Here is a 22,484-nt window from a genome sequence, read left to right as displayed (position 1 = left end):
GGCAACGACCCAGTAACAGCACCACTACCTCCGCCTTTGTGCAAGAAGGAGCACTGCCAGAGCCCTGCAAAATGACCTCCAACAGCCCCAAATGTGCATGTGTCTGCACAAATGGTTAGAAACCGACTCCATGAGGATGGTATGAGGGCCCGACATCCACAAATGGGGTTGTGCTCACACCCCAACACCGTGCAGAACCATTGGCATTTGCCACAGACCACCAGGATTGGCAAATTCGCTACACCCTTAGTCTCCTATTGAGACCATACGCTGGTGCGGTTGGTTCTAGGTTCCTCCTAATGCAGGGCAATGCCAGATCCCTCAGGAGACCAACCGCAACCTCATCAGGAGAATGCCAAGAGGTTGTAGGGAGGCCCTACAGGCACGTGGAGGCCACACACAATACTGAGCCTCATCAGGAACATAGCGAAGGGTTGTAGGAAGGTCCTACAGGCATGTGGAGGCCACATACACAATACTCAGCCTCATGAGGAACATGCCAAGAGGTTGTAGGGAGGCCCTACAGGCACGTGGAGGCTACACACAATACTGAGCCTCATTTTGTCACATTCAACTTTGTACCAAACAAATTATTCAATGAGAATATTTAATTCATTTAGCTCTAGGGTGTGTTATTTGAGTGTTTTGGTGGGTTTTTTTTTTGTTTGTTTTTTTTAGAGCAGTGTATAATATAGAATAGTAAATCTGTCTTGGCGCTCTCAAATTTTTTCTCATTATTGAATATTATTGGCACTTAGCCTACATGCACACGAACGCAGGACGGATCCTTTGCGAATACACCGTCGTGGGGAGGAGTGCTCCTCACCCCTTCCCTCTACAGACAGCTTTCTATTGGTATGTGGCTGCCTAGCCATGTCACGGTGGGGTGAGACAGTATGTTCACCACATCGTGATGGGAGTGCCACAGACCTCTGTTGCAGCCACGATCTAGTTCAGCCAGATTATAGCCACATTAATGTCTGTGTGCATATAAGCCTTAACTCGTCTCCGTCCTCCCACTGACTTTAGACATCAGTGGACGCAGGTCCGTAGCCGCCTCAAAGCACCACACTGAACGTGACCGCCTGGTCTAAAGGGTTTAATCAGAGCTGTTGGATCTACTTATACCCAGTACAGCTCCGATCAGCATCCCCAGTGACAGGTGGTGTTTTTTTTTTTTAACTGGGGTTGGTACTTGGAAAAGAAAAAAAAATGGTGAAAATGTCCCTGGGGTCTTATATGACCTTATTGGGGACATATAAATTAGAAACACACATACACAAAAAATATGAATAAATATTCACATTAATACATTCACATTTCCCCATATAATTTAAAAAAAAATAAAAAATCCCCTGTCACGCTACAAAAATCATTGCCAGATTTGCACCTTTTGCCAGAGACTATACATATTCTATATCAAAACAACCAAAACAAAATAAAGAATTCATTTGTTAATTTGAAAAAGTACTATAAATTACAAAAAAAAAGCCACTTTTAATTTCAAATAAGACTAAAAATGAAAAAAAAAGTTTAAACAAGCTCTATGTGTCTTAAAAAAAACTCCGCCCTTAAACCGCCACATGCAAAAATCTGCTAAAAACTTTTCAGGTCGCGTCACTAAGGGGTTAATGTTCCTAGTGCTAGTCCTTTTGGCATATTAGTCCCGAAAATCCCTATAACTTTTATTTTTCATACTGCTTTTCTGTTTATGCAGAAATTTTAACTGCTTGTCATTCCAGATGACTACTTTACACAGCAAGCAGAGCAGGGTTTTCAGGCCCATCCAATATTTAAAGAATGAATGGACTTTTTGTTTACTCCTCTTGATAGAATGAGGAGTTGAAAAACCCATAAAAAGAGCACACAGTGCAATACTGTATTATAAATCCGTGCAAATACAGTACAGGCGGTCCCCTACTTAAGGACACCCGACTTACAGACAACCCATAGTTACAGACAGACCCCTCTGCCCACTGTGACCTCTGGTGAAGCTCTCTGGATGCTTTAAAATAGTCCCAGACTGCAATAATAAGCTGTGAGGTGTCTGTAATGAAGCTTTATTGATAATTCTTGGTCCTATTACAGCAAAAAAATTTGAAACTCCAATTGTCACTGGGGCAAAAAAAAAAATTGTCGGGAACTACAATGATAAAATATACAGTTTCGACTTACATACAAATTCAACTTAAGAACAAACCTACAGTCCCTATCTTGTATGTAACCCGGGGACTGTCTGTATTGTTGTATCACTCACATACACACACACACCCTCCCTAAGGGGTGCAGGCTAGCACCTGATTTTGGACTTTTCTTGCTTATCCTCTCCACTCCCCTTTCCTGTTTGTTATGTTCTATATTATTATTGATAAAAAGTTAAATATGAAAAAAAAATCAGTGCAAATACAGTCTGAAAAAAATGTTCCGTATAGTAGAAGGTTAAAAACAATGAAAATAATAACACTAAAGGGAAATGGAAAATAAGTCAAACAGCAGATCTCCCGGGGGATGACATGTCAGAAGCTATATAGAATGTTGCACAATAATGTATTAATGTATTATCATTCCCATCAAAAGGAGAAAGTTTTGAGTCGAGAACACTTTAATAGGCATAGTATGAAGATAATCAGGAGAAAAAATGTGGGGGGAAGGGGGGAGCCAGAGATTTGTATGTCTGGTATCTCTCCTGGAATGTTAGATGGTGCGGGCCCCAGTTCATTCATTTACTTTGTTGGTAATATCAATGCCGCATGTGCGCCAGCATTGCTACAGTGCAGAATCTGCCCCCTAACATAGGGTCAGCCAGGCAGTAGTGCACAATTAGGGATAGATACCGTACAGATTAGGCAATAGTAGAGACTTTGAGGGTGCGGTCACACGTTGCGTTTACCTCATGCGTTTAAAAACGCATTGGAATAGCTGAAGAGTGATTTGCCTAATTAAACAGCTGTAAACACATGTGTTTACAAAACGCAACCGCTAACGCATTGTTAACATTTGCATTTTGTAAACCTAAACTTAACAGCTGTTTAATAAGGCAAATCTCTCTTCAGTTCTTGCAATGCGTTTTTAAACGCATGCATTAAACGCGACGAGTGACCGCACTCCCAGGATTTATAGGCAAGAAGACTGTGCTAATGTGGGTATTCACCAATCTGGACCAACAAATTCAATATTCAGTGATAGTAAGTAACAGGGCCACTGATTGCTCATTATAGGTGACAAAGAATGGGATGATAACGGCTTGCCTTCCATCACATCACCATGTTGGTTGCTTATTTCACAAGGAATACATGAATGGTGTATCTATATAGTGTTTGTGGAGTAATGAGTGCCCTGGTTGAGAGGCCTTAAAAAATAGATAGCAGGACACTGCCAATGTATCTTGTTATTCTCTATGAGACAGAGGAGGGGGATTTACTAATTGTGGCGCAAGGATGACTGTCGGCATCAGAGATCAGTGTCCGGAAAGCACAGCCCGATGTAATAAAGTGGTGCAACAGAAAAATGCTGACAGAAATGAAGTGTGCGCCCAAATTTTACATGCACTGCGCCTTAATTTTGCTCTCTCACCAATTTTTTCCTGGTCTGTTGTGCACCTAAATTTGCGCCTAAAAATGACGGCAAAATACACATAAATGTGGAGGATAATGTGGAAACATTAGGCCACGCCCACTTGCGGAAAAAAAAAAGACGGAGGAGTTGGGATAGTCAGAAACATCTGTTCTTTCTGGCGCAAACGCATTATAAATGATCCGCAACAGTTCTGCGCCAAAAAAAAAACATTAAAATCCCGGAATTTTTGGCGCAGATGCGATAATACATATGCCCCAGAGTGTCTATTTTCTTTTCAAAGGGATTTAATAAAAGTTGTTAGGTGTTTCTATTTCTCTGTGATTTTTTTCATCACATGACCATGAACAGATTTCCATCGACTTGAGTAAACATAGAAGCTTTTTATAGCAGGAAAGCAAGCAGAGATCTAGAAACCCGTGAGGAATGGATACAGAAAGGAAAATTGGATAACTTTTCCAAACACAAACCATATCAAATATTTGGAGAACGTTTACTTCCTGCTGATAGGTCCCACAATGAAGGTGGTCTCAGTGATACTTTGCCGTATAAGGCTTGCAACACAAATGTTTCCTTAACAAACTTTGTACATCACAATTAGCCATCTATTGTTTTCAATGGCTGTATAGTTCATATGTCAAATTTATTTGCATCCTCATAGACTGTAAGCTCTAGAGTCAACCCCCTCATCCGCTGGTGACGTCACACTAGGCGCCGCCCGGAGGGAAGACATGGCGGCGCCCAGCAGAAGAAAGAAGACGGGCGCCGAAGCCTGAAGACAAGCGGCGCCGACATCGGGGGAGCAGCGCTGCACATCGGAGGGTGAGTATATAAGTTTATTTTATTTTAATGCTGGGGACAGGCTGTATACCACTGGGGGCAGGCTGTATACCACTGGGGGCAGGCTGTATACCACTGGGGACTGTGCTGTATAATGCTGGGGACAGGCTGTATACCACTGGGGGCAGGCTGTATACCACTGGGGGCTGTGCTGTATACTACTGGGGGCTGTGCTGTATAATGCTGGGGACAGGTTGTATACCACTGGGGGCAGGCTGTATACCACTGGGGGCAGGCTGTATACCACTGGGGCCACGCTGTATACCACTGGGGCCACGCTGTATACCACTGGAGGCAGGCTGTATACCACTGGAGGCAGGCTGTATACCACTGGGGGCAGGCTGTATACCACTGGGGGCAGGCTGTATACCACTGGGGACAAGCTGTATACCACTGGGGACAAGCTGTATACTACTGGGGACAAGCTGTATACTACTGGGGGCAGACTGTATACTACTGGGGGCAAACTGTATACTACTGGGGGCAGGCTGTATACTACTGGGGGCAGGCTGTATACTACTGGGGGCAAGCTGTATACTACTGAGGCAGGCTGGGCTGGCTGTATACTATAGGGGGCTGGTTGGCTATATACTGAGGGGGTCTGTGACCAATGCATTTCCCACCCTCGGCTTATACTCGAGTCAATAGTTTTTCCCAGTTTTTGGTGGTAAAATTAGGGGTCTCGACTTATACTCGGGTCGGCTTATACTCGAGTATATACGGTAATTGTTTCTCAAAAAATAAAAGCTGTGCCCCACACACACACACACATACCCACAACAAGAAACACGTTGTAGTGTCCATTGATGGCTGGTTTTCTTTCTCCGGGGACTTAAAAATTCCAGTTCAAGAGCCTAAATATTTTGGGCTTAGTTTACAAGTCCCTGCATTCCCAAATCGTAGGCCCTGCACTGGCTGCATTACACAGACCAACCACGAGATTACAAGAGAGCTAGTTAGTATGCCTTGGGTTGTTTTCATACCATTAGGATTTGCTGTAGACAATTTTGACATGTACAAGTATTTACTATGAAATCCCTATGATTTTCCTCTAGAGATCTTCTGTAATAAATAACATACGATATACTGAGATATCGACTGACACACGCTGCAGCTAGGCACCAGATAATGAGAATTAAACTTATATAAAGTACTGAAATGATTCAAAATGCTGAAAAAGGCATTTTTAAAATCAGCATAGCATAGCCATAGGCTATTCAAAGCTATCACCAGCTACAAATCACATTCCTGCTGACAAATTCACTTTAAGTCTGTTGGGCCCCCAACTATAATATATAATTTATAATATGGAGAGTCACCTTATAATAATAATTACCGTATTTTTCGGACTATAAGTCCAGTGCGCCTTATATATGAGCCGTACTTATCGTAAGGCTACACGCCTTGAACTGTGCAGAGGTCTGCCACCTGCTGGTCATTCATCCTTCTAATCATGTGTCTTATAATTCGGTGCGCCTTATATATGAACCTAGATGTTTTAGCAGGCATTTATTGATGGTGCGCCTTACAATCTGATGCGCCTTATAGTCCCAACAATACAGTATTTATATAGCACACACAGATTACGCAGCGCTGCACAGAACTTGCCGAATTGGTCCCTTTCCCCAATGAGGCTCACAATCTAATCAACCTACCAGTATGTTTTGGAGGGTGGGAGGAAACCCGGAGAACCTGGAGGAAACCCACGCAAACACGGAGAGAACATATAAACTCTTTGCAGATGTTGACCCTGGGACTTGAGAGCAGGTCCCCAGCCCTGCAAGGCTGCAATGCTAACCACTAAGTCACTGGGCTGCCCCGTACCTTATGTTTCTTTAAGGTTACATTAACACTTTGGTATTTGTCACATATTGGACCTGATGGACCAATGTAATTTTTTAACCCTATCCACTGATACTATAAATGTCCACAGGTTTGCTTTCCAACATAGATTTAAACTGACATCCCCTTTATTTCAATCATAATCTGTCTTGATTCTTTTCGAAAAACATAGAGCATGTGACTTCAAAGACCCGATCACCTCCCATTGACATCGTAAGGAGAGTTATTGGAACACAGATTTTCCCAGTCGAAGAAGCTGCGGCGAAATCCTCTCTGTAAGGCTACATTCACACTGCCGTTGCCCGCCCGTACCGGACCGAAGCGGGCAACGGCAGTGCACGGGGAGAGGAGGAGGTGAGCGCAGCTCACCCCTGCCCCTCTCCATAGAAAGTTATGGCGCACGGCGCCGTACTACAGACAAAGATAGGACATGCAAAACAACAACAAAAGAAGCACAGTGTAACAGTGGTAGAATCTAGTGACAGTAATATCGACCAGTGTAGCCAAGGGAAGGCCTCTTACTGATGAACTACAAAATACCAAATAAATGAAAACAAGAGGAAAGGACAAGGCTTCAATGTAACAACATAAAAGGGAAAATCTTTATTTGATAAACAACAATAGGAATGCATAAAATAGACTGAGAAGCATCTCAGAACAGATACAAAAAAGCACGCCAGGTAATATGTCATAAAATACATACACAGATGTAGAATGTACCGTATAAGGGACCCAAACATATGATGAACAGTGATGAACGACAATGGGTGTAAAGTAAGCCCTACCTTATTATTACTTTACACCCATTGTCGTTCATCACTGTTCATCATATGTTTGGGTCCCTTATACGATACATTCTACATCTGTGTATGTATTTTATGACATATTACCTGGCGTGCTTTTTTGCTTTTTTGTATCTGTTCTGAGATGCTTCTCAGTCTATTTTATGCATTCCTATTGTTGTTTATCAAATAAAGATTTTCCCTTTTATGTTGTTACATTGAAGCCTTGTCCTTTCCTCTTGTTTTCATTAAAAGATAGGACATGTCCTATCTTTTTCCGGGGTACGGAGCGGTACGGTGCCGCACACGTAGGGCGCCGCGCGCCCATTGAGGTTTATGGGGGACGTATATCGGCCGTATATACACTCCGGTGAGTGTACGTCGGCCGTATATATGTCCCCCATACGTCAGTGTGAATGTAGCCTAAATTAATTTGGACATAATCGGAGACCATTATCTCCATATTTATAGGTCTGTGCACAATATGATTGTGTGACTACTCTGTGGATCTGTGTAGTCAATAAAGTCCGCCACCTGGACCGAAAATACCTTGTAAATTGAGATACATGCACACAAAAATATTTTTGGGCTGTGAGCTACATAATGGATTTACTGCAACATAATCACACTGCCATTTTGCAAGCTTCAGACCCAAAAAATCGGAAAGGTTTTTATAAAATGTGCGTACACATACACTACACTGCTACCTTATTACACTGCAGATTTGTCACATGTCAAATCTGCGGGTAATATGTAAGGTGTGCAAAAAACATTTAGGCTATCTGCACACAAAGCAGATTAAGGGCAGATTTTCTGCGTCAAAATCTGTGGTGTAATACGGTAGCATTAAAAATAATATGATTTTTAAAAAGTAATGTAGACTATGTGTTTACAATTGTTGTTCAATGCGAAAAATAATATAATAATCATTTTCAATAATCACATACCTCCCAACCGTCCCGCTTTCGGCGGGACTGTCACGCTTTTTAACCCCAGTCCCGCCGCCCCGGGAGGATAAGGGAATGTCACGCTATTCCCCGCATTGTCCCGGGCCAGGAGACTGAGTCCCGTCTCCTGGTCCCGGGACCAGGGTCCGACTTGCCTGGCTGAGAGTAACCGCGGTGACCGCGGTAACCGCGAGGGGGGGGGCGGGGGGTTCGGGTGGGCAGGGCACACCTGCTGGCTGCAGCACACACTACCTCTGGGGATCATCACAGCAGTGAATGTGGTCAAGGACCTTCGATGAGGTCATGACCATGTGACGCCTATGTGGGAGGAGCTACTGAAGACCCCGGTAGAGGTTGCTGCCATGCATGCCGAGGTATGTATGAGAAGTTATACAGAAGCAGTGCAAGGAGGTGAGACAGGTATATAATGTGGGGGTGGGGGGCAGTGTGACAGGTATATAATGTGTGGGGGGGGGCAGTGTGACAGGTATATAATGTGGGGGTGGGGGGCAGTGTGACAGGTATATAATGTGTGGGGGGGCAGTGTGACAGGTATATAATGTGTGGGGGGGGCAGTGTGACAGGTATATAATGTGTGGGGGGGGCAGTGTGACAGGTATATATAATGTGTGGGGGGGGGCAGTGTGACAGGTATATATAATGTGTGGGGGGGCAGTGTGACAGGTATATAATGTGTGGGGGGGCAGTGTGACAGGTATATAATGTGTGGGGGGGCAGTGTGACAGGTATATAATGTGTGGGGGGGCAGTGTGACAGGTATATAATGTGTGGGGGGGCAGTGTGACAGGTATATAATGTGTGGGGGGGCAGTGTGACAGGTATATAATGTGTGTGGGGGGGGCAGTGTGACAGGTATATAATGTGTGGGGGGGGCAGTGTGACAGGTATATAATGTGTGGGGGGGCAGTGTGACAGGTATATAATGTGTGGGGGGGGCAGTGTGACAGGTATATAATGTGTGGGGGGGGCAGTGTGACAGGTATATAATGTGTGGGGGGGGCAGTGTGACAGGTATATAATGTGTGGGGGGGGCAGTGTGACAGGTATATAATGTGTGGGGGGGGCAGTGTGACAGGTATATAATGTGTGGGGGGGCAGTGTGACAGGTATATAATGTGTGGGGGGGCAGTGTGACAGGTATATAATGTGTGGGGGGGGGCAGTGTGACAGGTATATAATGTGTGGGGGGGGCAGTGTGACAGGTATATAATGTGTATATATGTGATCTAGTGAAAGGGGGTTGCTTTAAAATTTTTCTTTTTTTTCAATTTTTTAAAAAAAATGTTACCATTATTTTAGACTCTCTAATATAATATACTGGAATACTAGTGTATAGCAATATTACTGCTGATCTCTAATAGCCTCTCATCTGCTATTAGAGATCATTACACATGGCAGGCCTACTAGTCTCAATGGGACTTTAGGCTACCATGACAGCCGATCACCAAGAGGAGGAGTTTGGGAAATCAGGAGGCTGCTGGAGGAGGAGGCTGGGGACAGGAGGAGGAGGAGGCTGGGGACAGGAGGAGGAGGAGGCTGGGGGACAGGAGGAGGCTGGAGCAGGCTGGGGAGCAGAAGGAGGAGGCTGGAGGACAGCAGGAAGATAGAGGATGGAGGGGCTGGGGGACAGGAGGATGCTCGAGGCGGCTGGGGGACAGGAGGAGGCTGGAGGACAGGAGGAGTATGCTGGAGGAGGAGGCTGGAGGACAGGAGGAGTATGCTGGAGGAGGAGGCTGGGGGACAGGAGTATGCTGGAGGAGGAGGCTGGGGGACAGGAGGAGGAGGCTGGGGGACAGGAGGAGGAGGCTGGGAAATCAGGAGCAGGCTGGAGCAGAAGGAGGAGGCTGGAGCAGAAGGAGGAGGCTGGAGGACAGCAGGAAGATAGAGGATGGAGGGGCTGGGGGACAGGAGGAGGATGCTGGAGCAGGCTGGGGAACAGGAGGAGACTGGGGGACACGTGGAGGAGGCTGGAGGACAGGGGGGCTACAGGAGGAGGCTGGAGGACAGGGGGGCTACAGGAGGAGGCTGGAGGGCAGGGGGGCTACAGGAGGAGGCTGGAGGACAGGGGGGCTACAGGAGGAGGCAGGGGGGCTACAGGAGGAGGCTGGAGGACAGGAGGAGGCTGGAGGACAGGAGGAGGCGACAGGAGGAGGCTAGAGGACAGGAGGAGGCGACAGGAGGAGGCTGGAGGAGGAGGCTACAAGAGGAGGCTGGAGGACAGGAGAAGGCTGGAGGACAAGGGGATACAGGAGGAGGCTGGAGGACAGGGGGGCTACAGGAGGATGCAGGGGGGCTACAGGAGGAGGCTGGAGGACAGGAGGAGGCTGGAGGACAGGAGGAGGCGACAGGAGGAGGCTAGAGGACAGGAGGAGGCGACAGGAGGAGGCTGGAGGACAGGAGGAGGCTACAAGAGGAGGCTGGAGGACAGGAGAAGGCTGGAGGACAAGGGGATACAGGAGGAGGCTGGAGGACAAGGGGATACAGGAGGAGGCTGGAGGACAAGGGGATACAGGAGGAGGCTGGAGGACAAGGGGATACAGGAGGAGGCTGGAGGACAAGGGGATACAGGAGGAGGCTGGAGGACAGGGGGATACAGGAGGAGGCTAGAGGACAGGGGGATACAGGAGGAGGCTGGAGGACAGGGGGATACAGGAGGAGGCTGGAGGACAGGGGGATACAGGAGGAGGCTGGAGGACAGGAGGCTACAGGAGGAGGACAGGGGGCTGGAGGCTACAGGAGGAGACTGGAGGACAGTCTATATGTTTTACATGTTACAGAGTTGCATTAGGGGATATTATATTGGTCCACGGGAAGGGGGGCAAATTAAGGGGCGTTGTAGCATTTGGGGACCATCAAGTTCGATATTATACTATGCTTGAGGGTTGGACAATGGGCGTGGCTTAGAAAAAGGGGGAGGAGCTTTGTGTCCCTCTTTCTCTTCTCCAAAAGTTGGGAGGTATGTAATCAGTCTTTTCTTGTGCATCCTTACAGATTTGTCAATGTTTTTTCTTATTACATTGAAGTCTATGGCATGTGAAAATGCATCCAATATCTACAACAAATCCGCACCATGATACGGATGTGATGCAGATTTTTGCTTGAAATGCGTTTGATGAGGTGAAACCAAAATGCATGTGGAAAAACGTGTGTAAATCTGCATTAAAAACACCTCATATAACACAAATATGCATAAAAACACCACATATAAACACAAATCTGCATCAAAAACGCAGATAAAAACACATTTATTTGATGCAGTTTTTCATGCGGATGCAGAAATTTCCGACCCGTGTCAGGTACTGGAGCTCTACAGAGCCCTTATGTCTCCAGATGACATTATGCCCCACTGAGATCTCCTCACACGTATTTATGACATATTGTCAATAATAATTGCCTCAGTTTCCCTTGTATTTCCTCACACGTATATTACACTCTTTATTTTCCCGCTCTCACAAACCAAAGACCTAGTAACGGTCTCCACTCTGCCTGCAACTTCCCTTTCCCACCGCTAGGGGCCGCTCATCTCACTTCTACATTCAGTCAACCGAACAAAAGGGGTGGACTGTCACCGCTGACAGACAGTGGTCTCTTCCAATCATAGAGAGCGGCCTCCCTGAACTGACAGCCGTTGACCAATGGAGTGTAGCTGGAGGCGGGGCTGACGCGGGTCGGGTTTGGTTGCAAAGAGCAGCATAACACGGCTGGAGCAGCAGCTGGTGGAGTGGAGCCGCGGTCAGGAGCGGGGCCGAGGGAAGAGGCCGGGATATTGCTTGCTGTGGGGGGCTTGGAGCACGGGTAAGGATTTTGTTGCTGCGGGGGTTCATTATATATTCCTGCGGTGTTATATTCCTCTTATAATGCATAGGGATGACTACAATGTATATGTGGATGTGTATTTGCTGGATCCCAATGTCACCTGTTTGTTTGTGGCTGTCACCCTACACATCCACATTGCAGGGACACCTAATGATGCCCTATGGATGCCAGCCGCTCCATTAGGATACATGGATACGTGGGATAGTACGAGGAGGGATGTGGAATGACAGATAGGGAGGTATAGATTATATACGTGTTCTTTATGCCATATTGAGACAATGCTATAGGATTGCATCGGTTTTGGAGATAGACGACAGATTTCTCTGTTAGAAATGCTAAGGATTGCCCGAAATCTGCTGCTGGAAAACCCCTCGAAATGCATTTGTACTGCGCATCAATGAAAAATAAGATTGCATTTTCCACATTGTATCTAAAAATTGTGGAATCGCGACATAATGTATGACAGTTCCGACACATCCGAATTGATAGTAGTGACCTCAATGCAAGCGAGAGATTGTATCATGATAGCAAGTTGTCTTCCGGAGGTATAGATACGGTTTCTGCTGCTCAGAGGACATGACCTGGGATACAGCAGGTGAAATGGGCATTGGACCCGTCGCCAGTACATATATTTCTATGGCGGATATTGATATGAAATTCTAATAATCCATACAGTCTGCTTTGCCAAAGAAATCCCAGTATAGATGTCCAGAAATTGAGTAATAATGAGGGGGGAAGTATTGCATACGTGAAGAAAGAGAGGTGCAAAAACCATGGAAAGTCATGACACCAGATGAAATTTATCAGTACCGTATTTTTCGGACTATAAGGTGCACAAAAAATCCTTTTGATTTTCTCAGAAATCAAAGGTGCGCCTTATAGTCCAGTGCGTCTTATATATGAACCGTACACACAACAGCTGCCTTGACCTGTGCACAGGTCATCCACCTGCTAGTCATTCATCCTTATAATCAGGTGTGCCTTATAATCCGGTGCGCCTTTATATATGAACCTAGACGTTTTGGCAGGCAATTATTGATGGTGTGCCTTATACACCGGTGCCTCTTATAGTCCGAAAAATACTGTAATTAGAATGCAATTGACACACTATGTCTGTAAAAGGTGTCGCATTAGGTGCCACACAAGGATGATGGGTATAACCAGTGAGCTGTTTCAAGCCCTTTGAAACCTTATTGTTGCAAAACACACTCATGACATTGGTTAAAGGAGAATTTCAGCTTTATGGATATATTTGCATAAATTGGTGATGTGTCCAATACTTATTTTACAATATTCATATTTAATCATAGTATTACCAGCTGCAGTGCCACCTACACACATCTTTAAAGGAAATCTACCACCAGGATGAAGGATTGTAAACCAAGCACGCTGACATACTGGTGTGTGCTCCCTTGGGCAGGATCTATTCTTTATAATTTCTATGCTCTTGTTTTTTAAGAAAAAAAAAGGCTTTACAAATTATGCAAATGAGCCTGAGGGGCTCCATAATGGAGCTGATCAGCTGATTTCAGTATTTGGGGCCAGAATAACAGCAGAGAAGGGAGACCCAAGTCCAGCTCAGTTCTCAGTATAGTGGTGGTCCCAAGGAACTGCAGCTCAGCTCCTGTTCTCCTGTATAGGATCAGCTAGCTGCTGTGCTTGTGGCTAGGACATTCATATCCAAAGGTCTCTGCTTGTCCTCATTTTATGTGAACCCAGGGACAGTCATATGCTTCATAGCATGGTTTCATATACATTGCTACCTACAGTGTACAAACTCTGGTATGGGGATTACAGGGTTAATCGGTCATATTTGATGGTATAAAGAAGGGAAGGTTTTTTTTGTTTTTTTTTATTGTTCAAACCATGGAGGTGTGTGAGATATAATCTATGTGTACTGGAGTCAGGTATTGAAAGGATTATAGGGGTTTTCCAGCCCTAATTTGACAACAACCAGCATCTTTCTCAGTCGGGTATGAGGCTCCACTGGACTACGGTCAAAGTGGAAGGTGGGCAGCCCCATCTGTAGCACAGTGGTCATACCTGCTCGCTGCACTCAGTAGAAATAAGTCCCATAATCCACTTGTAAATTGTTGTTTCTGCTACAGATAATTACATTCTGGTTGCTTATTGTTGTCACTAGGGGGAGCTCTTTGCATATGAATGTGTATAGATATAATAAATCTGAAGGAGGCTGATTTTGACCTTTTTAGCCATAATTTTGTTTTTATACAAATTAAAAATGGTCTCTCTTTAAAGGGCCTATTGGGGTCTGTAATGTGATGGATATGATTTTTCCATAATTTCCAATTTTGTGTTCATATAAGGAAAGCAAATTGATTTGAATTGAACCTTAATCTCTATTCACTAAGTTTTCCCTCTATTGACTGAAGAAAAAAAAACAATGAAAATTTAGCATATAGATGTTTACCTGACAGTCTTTGTCTGTGTTTGGCGATTTATTATCAATCATAAATAATGGTGGTTATTTTCTCGCGTCTCTATTCACAGAATTACTTTCTCGGCTCCTTCATTGGACTTTTTTAGTTGTACATCTGGATAAAATTACTGGCGCTCCTGTTGAGCTCTGAGATGCTCGGGTCGGGTTCAGCAAATCTAGAGCCAAGAAATAGCAGAGACGTTACCCATAGCCAGCAGATTGCAGCTATTATATTGGCAGGTCCTAATCCGTGGCATATGTCACCCAAAGGCTCCTATACTTATGCACAGTATATATTATACTGCATAGAATAGAGTATGGTTGTTTCCTATTCTTTTCTATTTACCGTATTTTTCGGACTATAAGGTGCACAAAAAATCCTTTTGATTTTCTCAGAAATCAAAGGTGTGCCTTATAGCCCAGTGCGCCTTATATATGAACCGTACTTACAGACAACAGCCGCCTTGTACTGTGCACAGGTCTGCCACCTGCTGGTCATTCATCCTTATAATCAGGTGCGCCTTATATATGAACCTAGACGTTTTAGCAGGCATTTATTGATGGTGCGCCTTATAGACCGAAAAATACTGTAATAGAATGAAGGGTGTATGATCCGGGCATAGTCATGAGATACAAGTGCACATACACTTGTTCATCCTGATCTTTCTGGTGCATGTATGTGAGGTTGACACTTGCATAGGTAGAGGGATCATGAGAAATAATGTTACATGGCACAGACCTGGCAGGTAAGTGATCTGGCAGATATAGACTTGTGGGTGTATCTAGTCCTAAAGGGTGTGTGTGGAGGAAAGTGTTGGCTTTGCTCAGGGGGAAAAGGGTGGTGATGTTCTCTTTCCTTTCTGTACAGATTGTCAGCATGTTCTTCAGTCTAGAAATAAATTCACTGAGCTGTCAGTGCGGACGGCGACAGGTAAAATGTCATCAGCAGCTTTTTGTCTAGTGGTTGCACATTCTCCGGGGGTTCGGTTTATCTAATCTACGCTGTACTGTACATTATTATTGTCTAGACCAGTGGTTAAAGGGATACATCGTCATATTATACCAATCTAGAACCACACTAAGATTTAAAGGGGGCCTCCTACTTGCTAAACCAGTGACCAGGGAGTCATACTGGGGACCCCAGTCCTCCCTGTTGCTCCATATACCTAAAGGGATTGAAATGAAAAAACCTAGCACCAACTCACACTGTACACCAGATATACAATAAAAATGTTTATTGGATCTAAAACTGGAACATATGAGAATTATACAATTCTAGGTTCAGAATGGGAAAACGAATAGGACCTGCAACATAACATATATCTGTTTACTGGATAAGACTCGTGACTCTCCCCCAGCATATGCTTGTAATTGAGGCCGAGGAGAGTACACATGGCTGTATTGCGGATGGAGTGATGTTTACACCAAAAAATGGAGCAATAGTCATGACTGTGGTCACTAGGTTTGGGTTGTAATGGTATGAAGCTGGTTTAGGGGTCCCAAATCAAGTTCCCTTTGATTTGAATTTTGATAGTATTGACCTAAAATCCTAGTTGTGGATTTGCTAGAGAACCCTTTTATTGAATTATTCTGGGTAAACAGATGCAGTGTGTTACACTAAGTACAGGAGCGCATATCTACAAAGTATAAGTGAGTGAAACCGAAATCATACTGCCCTATAGTGACCACATGACGGTGCCATCCGCAGACCACCCTGTCCCTATTCTTGCGCTGGGCACTTTGTACTCTTTGCTTCTCTCAGACCTGAAAAATACATGTGAGCGGTCACAAGAGGGCGCTGACATGTGTCTTTCAAGACCTGAACTCAAATCTGATGATGCCTAATGACATCACTTTGTTATTTGCATCAGAAGGGTCTGAATGTTCAGGACCCCATTCTCAATATGCCAGAGCAGAGAGTCGGATATACTGCCTGGATGTAGGGTCCCAAACATCTTATTCTCATTCCCTGGTTGGATCCCTTAACCAAAGCAGCCTAAGGAAAACCAGTGGATCGTGATTTAGAGGCCCCAAACCTGGTGTCAAAATCCCATTAAAAAGCCACAAACCTTCTTGGGGTCGCACACTGCATTGAGATCCACTTATAAGGCCTCATTCACATGAACATATATAAGGGAAGCATACAGCCCCATTCATTACAATGGGCACTACAGCCATCCATGTTAATGTCTGTATTGTGGACCATACCGTAAGCAAAACATAAAAAAAATGCAGAGCATGTCCTATACGGGTTACATAAGTGCTGCGTACACTTTTGCACCGTATGCCGCCGTATATACATGCAGTATCCAGGGAGATCAGAACCAGTGGGAGCCATCCATCATTTGCCTGCCCACCATATTTTATACGGATATGGTGCCATACATGCTCATACGGTTGAACAATGTCCTGTGTTTACTGCCACAATACATCAGTATATACAGAACAGGGAAATGCACACGGTCGTGTGCATGAGGCAAAGCTGTGGATACCTTTTGAAGACTCCTCCGGAGCAGGTAGATGTAAGCTACAGCCCAAGCCATCTGACCACTTCCCAGAGGTCGCATTAACGCCTCACCACGCGTCATAGACGCGTGATGAGGCGTCATTACCCCCCAAAATAATTGCCATGCGTAAAGTTACGCATGGCAGTTATTCCCTGTAGCGCGCAGGCTGAGCGGCGGCTCAGCAGGACACGTGACACAGTGTCAGGGGCGCGCCGGAGAGACCTGAAGTGAGTGCACCGGCCCCGGGGGAGACTTGTGGGCTGCGAAGATGATGCTCCCGTCCTGCTCTACCTGCCCGCAGCTGCCTGCGTTTATGTGATCGAGGGGACCTAGAGCAGTCCCGGGTGAGTGCGCGCGGTGTGAGTGTGCGCGCGGTGTATTACCAAAATTTTCATACTCCTCCTCGGGTAAAAATACTCCTCAAAAATGGTGAGAGGAGTATTTTTACCCTTTTGGAAAAATGTTAGTGCGACCTCTGCCACTTCCCTAATGGTTTTCACTGCAATGTATGAGAAAACAGCCTGGCTCCAGATGACAAATGGTAGAAGTCTTTTTATTTTGGGTGCAGTATCCAGAAAACCTTTTCTCGTGCTCTTAAAAATACAATTCTGCAAAAAACATTGATTTGCATACAACTTATCCTTTATTATGCAATTGGTGCAGTGTCTGAAAATTATTATAGGTAATCTACATAAGAGCCATAAGAGGCCCCGTTTCTCACACCACAAGGCCACATATCTACAGTACTGCAATGGTGGAGCTCTAATAGTCTCTACCTGTGGACGTGAAAGAGGAGAGGCAGCAGCTTAGTCTTTTTTTTTCTTTCCTTTTCTATGGTATCGGCACACATGCATGCTCAGCCAAACTATTTAAAGCCTAATTCCCATCCAGCCGCGACGCCATCCTTCACTCCTGGGTCTCAGTTTAGTTATGAGCCGTCATGACCACTTCTGCGCGCTATGGCAGCACACCAAAGTAAATGAAGGTATTTCTATTATCATGTGTCTATAGCAATGTTTCGGCTCCTTGGGATTGTAGGTTTTCTCAAGTAATTGTATATTAATCTTATTCAGCCTCTAATGCCAGGTGTGCATGTAGTCTAAGATTCCTGTTATGAATGGTTACACTAGCGAGGACTGTCCCCCCCCTCCCCCTGCTACAAGTAGTATGGTGTGTTTTCCCAGCCATATTTGAGCTGCTAGAGTGAATGGTAGAACGAGGCTGGCGGGTAGTTAATAGCTGCCCCCCCTACCCCCCTGACACATTGCCAGGAAAGCAGCGGGGGCTGATCTCTGGCTGCTGTCGCTGGTGTTTGGAGAGGAGTCGGCATTGATTGCTTTGTTGTAATACAATAACATGCCTGGTGTTCACTCTCCACAGTCCCTACAACCCACCGGGCATCTGTTTCCTGCTACCGGGCTATTGAATGACTTTGGGGATTAACCCTGTAACCTCTTTTAGGGGGCCGTCGGCTCACACCTTCGTCCTGGTGCATAACGGTGATCGTGAATTATTACTTTTCACTTGTTGTTTTTTCGGTATAGCAAAGACACACAAAGCAAGGATTTTTACTTACTTTACTTACCCAGCCAATGCCAGTGACTTCTCTCAGGCCATGGAGAGAGACTTTCCAGCACGGTGCCCGTCATTTTGTCAGAAAAAGACAAAGCTGCACGGTTGTGTTTATTAAGGTTATGTCACCACAGAAGAAATGATGCAGCAAAAAATTTTTTTTTTTTTTGCTCCACCAAGATAGGGTGCCATTTTTTTAATCAACATGTATGAGCAAATAGTTTTTAAAAAAATACAAAAAAAAAAAAATTATAGTAAAATAAATGCTATCCGATGGCCGACCCTCCTCTATACTAATCTCACGGTTCCCCTGTTCCTCTTCACTCCACTCGGCAGCCAATCACTCATTTTACCAAGTCACCCTTCCAGTCAGCAAGTAGATGCAGTGATGACGTAACACCGTGTGGGGTTGTCATTTCCAGACCATGAGGGTGGGATGTGGCAGGAAGAAAGCTAAAATATAGCTTTCTATATAATAGATAATTCTAAAAGGTGACATAGGTACAGGACCGCCGCCAGCATTGGGCATAGCAGGGCAAGTGTCGTGGGCCAGAGATGCTTGGGGGCCCACATAAGGCTGTACATAAGGAGGGTCAGGGGGTCTATATCTAATGAATCCATAAGGTGTGAGGGCGATTTTTGGGGGGGGTATGAGGGGAATGTTTGGGATTATAAACTAAGGAATATTTTGGGGAACAGGAGACTGTTTTAGTTTCTGAATTTTTAATACTGCCCGGTGAGTTAACTGCAAAGGGGCCTACTGAGGCTCTGTCGTCCAGGGACCTACTGAAACCTTAGATTTCTTTTTCGGTAATATTTTCCTATCAGGATGGGGGCCCCAGCTCAGACCTCCAATTATGTACAGCTTATCCCCTACCCTATGGGTGATACATTTAATTTATTTTTGTATACGCCTCTTTCACAATGCCGCTAACCCAGAAGAAGTAGTTTACTTATAAAATCAACTTTTATTTTTATTTAACCTCATAATATCTTGGCCATTTTGCACTTTCCTGACTGCACAGGGCAGCTGACAATCTGACATGTGTAGTAGATTGATTTCTCTTTACACGTTATACTTCATGTTAGTTGAAAAATTGGAGTGATTTTGTGTTTCATTCTGGACCCCCCCCCCCCAGAAAGTTTGAAATGTTCTGCTTTCTAGTCAGACCACCCAAATAAAATCATATCTAAGTATCTTAATGTCTGCTTTATGTGGACATGGTTTTTATGCGTCCTCTCATTTTTTGTAGTGTGTTATGTGCGATTTTTCAAGTTTTTACGAGAATCGCCAAGACTCTTGTTTTGAGGGACCCGCTTGGGTTTCAAATGACTTTGAGAGGCCTAAATAATAGTAAAACCCCCATGAATTATAGAATAAATATATATGTGTATGTTATAGAAACTAAACCTGCATAAAAGAACTTTTTCAAAATTTGTTAACCCTTTATGTGTTTTACATGGGTTTCAAACAAAATGGAGGTGTGATTTTGAAATTTGTCATTTTTCTGTCTAAATGAAAGTATTTTTCAAATAATATTTTCATTCACAAAGGATAAAATGCCAAAATGCACTACAAAGGCAGTCCCCCAATGTGTCCTGTGTGTGCCAGTATGCATTGAAGTGGAGCGCCATTTTGCTTTGTCACATTGTACAGGGCATAGAATAGACCCCTAATTTTACCACCAAAAACTGGGAAAACATATTGACTCGCATATAAGCCGAGGGTGGGAAATGCATTGGTCACAGGCCCCCCCAGTAGTATATAGCTAGCCCCCCCCCAGTAGTATATAGCTAGCCCCCCCCCAGTAGTATATAGCTAGCCCCCCCCAGTAGTATATAGCTAGCCCCCCCCAGTAGTATATAGCTAGCCCCCCCCAGTAGTATATAGCTAGCCCCCCCAGTAGTATATAGCTAGCCCCCCCCCCAGTAGTATATAGCTAGCCCCCCCAGTATATATACAGCCAGCCCAGCATTAAAATAAATAAACTTATATACTCACCCTCCGGTGACCCCGATGTCAGCAAGGTTCATCTTCTGGCTTCCACGCCTGTCTTCTTTCTTTTGTAAGATCGTGCTGGGCGCCGCCATTGCTCTCTCCCGGCCGGCAGGGGCATAGTGTGATGCGCTGCTGCTGACTTCATAATAGGCGCTGCCTGGGAGAAAAACGTGGCGGCGCCCAGCAGGATCTTACAGAAGAAAGAAGTCGGGCGCGGAAGCCAGAAGACGAGCAGCGCTGACATTGGGGGAGCAGCGCTGCACATCGGGGCCACCGGAGGGTGAGTATATAAGTTTATTATTTTTTAAGTATGTATTGACTCGTGTATAAGCCGCGGGGACGTTTTTCAGTGCTGAAAAACTCAGCTTATACACGAGTATATACAGTATTATTTTTTTTTGGTAGTGTGGACATATGAGGGTTATTTTTTGTTGCCGGATGAGATGCACTTTATAGATGCCTTAATTTGTTGCATCTATATCCTCTTCATGAGAATGTATTAACTCTTTCTGGGTGGAGGAATAAAATCATTGACTCTTGTTTTGGGCTTTTAGCATAATTTTGGGCACTGTTCGCCGTACCGAAATATGTTAAATGCATTCTATAGGTCACTATGATAATGGCAAGAACTCTTTTATATAGCTTACTTTTATTCTCCCAATATTAGCAAATAAAACCAAAAATTGAGAATTTTTTTTTTTTTTAATCCTTGCCGTTTTTTTCCTGAGGTATTACTTTTTTTTTTTTTTTTAAGTTAAGGCCTTTTTTTTGTAAGAAGAGTTGTTCCATTCAGTTGTATCATTATGGGCAACATAACTTTGTTGATCATTTTTAAAGGTCATCTACCACCAGGATGACGGACTGTATGCAAATGAGCTTGAGAGGCACCAGGCTCCATAGTTATTTTATAAAGCCTGGAGCTCCTGAGGCCGATTGGCATACAGTCCTTCATCCTGGTGGTAGAACATTTCTTTGTGAAGGGATTTGATGAAAAAAATCTACTTTTTTAAAATTTTTATAAGTGTTCGCCATGTAGGTCCAATTATGGATCAGATGTATTGTATAGGTTATTATGGACGTTGCTATACCAAATATTTGGGGGTTTTATGAAAAATTTATTAGGGGTGTATATGGAAGGGACGTGTTTTGGGGATTTAAATTACAACTGTAAAGTATAAAAACTTTTACATAACTCTGCACTAAGCAAAAATACGTTGTTTTCCAATTTACTGTAATTGGCTATCTGCAGGTGTAGAGTAGAGGTTGTAACTTGTGCCCCCAGGCTACTCTCCTTTTGTCATGCTTTCTGGTAACCATATAGAACAGCTAGAGATGACAGGAGGCTTGTTGTGAGGGGCTGTAGGAGAGGAGCGCAAGAAAATAGGGCCTGGAGTGATGTTACAAGCATGCTTGAGGTTGTCCAATTACAAACTTGCTGTCCTGATTCATATGAATGCCCTAAGTGCTCTGACCTCACTGCCCTCAGTCACAACCAGGAAGTGCCACCCACTTCAGGTTATTCAGGATATCAGTATGATTTTTTTTTTTTAAGAAGTGATGATGCATATACCAGGCTGTATCTCCAGCTAGGAACAATGCAAATAAGTTTTTCCAAGGTGTTAAATGGAAAACAATACCTCCTTTTGCTACCTTGGAAGGCAGGCCCCTTAACACAAAGTATGACTTACAAGAAGTCTAAAGATATGGGGTGGGATTAAGCCAAACCAGTACAGGCGCTCTCCTACTTAAGAACACTCGACTTGCATACGACCCCTAGTTACAAACGGACCACTGGCTATTGGTAATTTATTGTACTATAGTCCTAGACTACAATAATCAGATGTAACAGTTATCACTGGTGTCTGTAATAACGTTTTATTATTAATCCTGATTCTTATGACAACCCAACATTTTTAAAATCCAATTGTCACAGAGACCAAAAAAGTTCTGGCTGGTGTTACAATGATAAAATATACAGTTCCGACTTGCATACAAATTAAACTTAAGAACAAACCTACAGAACCTATGTATGTAACCCGGGGACTGCCTGTATATCTATTCCAGAAGGTACAGACTCCCAACTGTAGACAGCGCTGTTTTGACCTGGTTGGGTCTCCTCAGTACAGTGTAGGGAACTGATTTGGC

At 44.4% G+C, this 22,484-nt stretch overlaps 1 protein-coding gene across 1 annotated transcript in view; it reads left to right on the top strand.

Moving 5' to 3' along the window:
- The first annotated feature begins 11,640 nt into the window (after window positions 1–11,640).
- Window positions 11,641–22,484, top strand: part of SCAI (suppressor of cancer cell invasion) — a 105,515-nt gene continuing 94,671 nt past the window's right edge. The window contains exon 1 of the mRNA XM_072123561.1: window positions 11,641–11,800. The gene's annotated coding sequence lies outside the window, so the exon portion shown is untranslated. The remainder of the gene's footprint in view (window positions 11,801–22,484) is intronic.

This window comes from Engystomops pustulosus, chromosome 9 (genome assembly GCF_040894005.1).
Source record: "Engystomops pustulosus chromosome 9, aEngPut4.maternal, whole genome shotgun sequence".
Lineage (NCBI taxonomy): Eukaryota > Metazoa > Chordata > Amphibia > Anura > Leptodactylidae > Engystomops > Engystomops pustulosus.
Note: the sequence above shows the minus strand (reverse complement) of the source record. Positions and strands in the feature narration are given on the sequence as shown.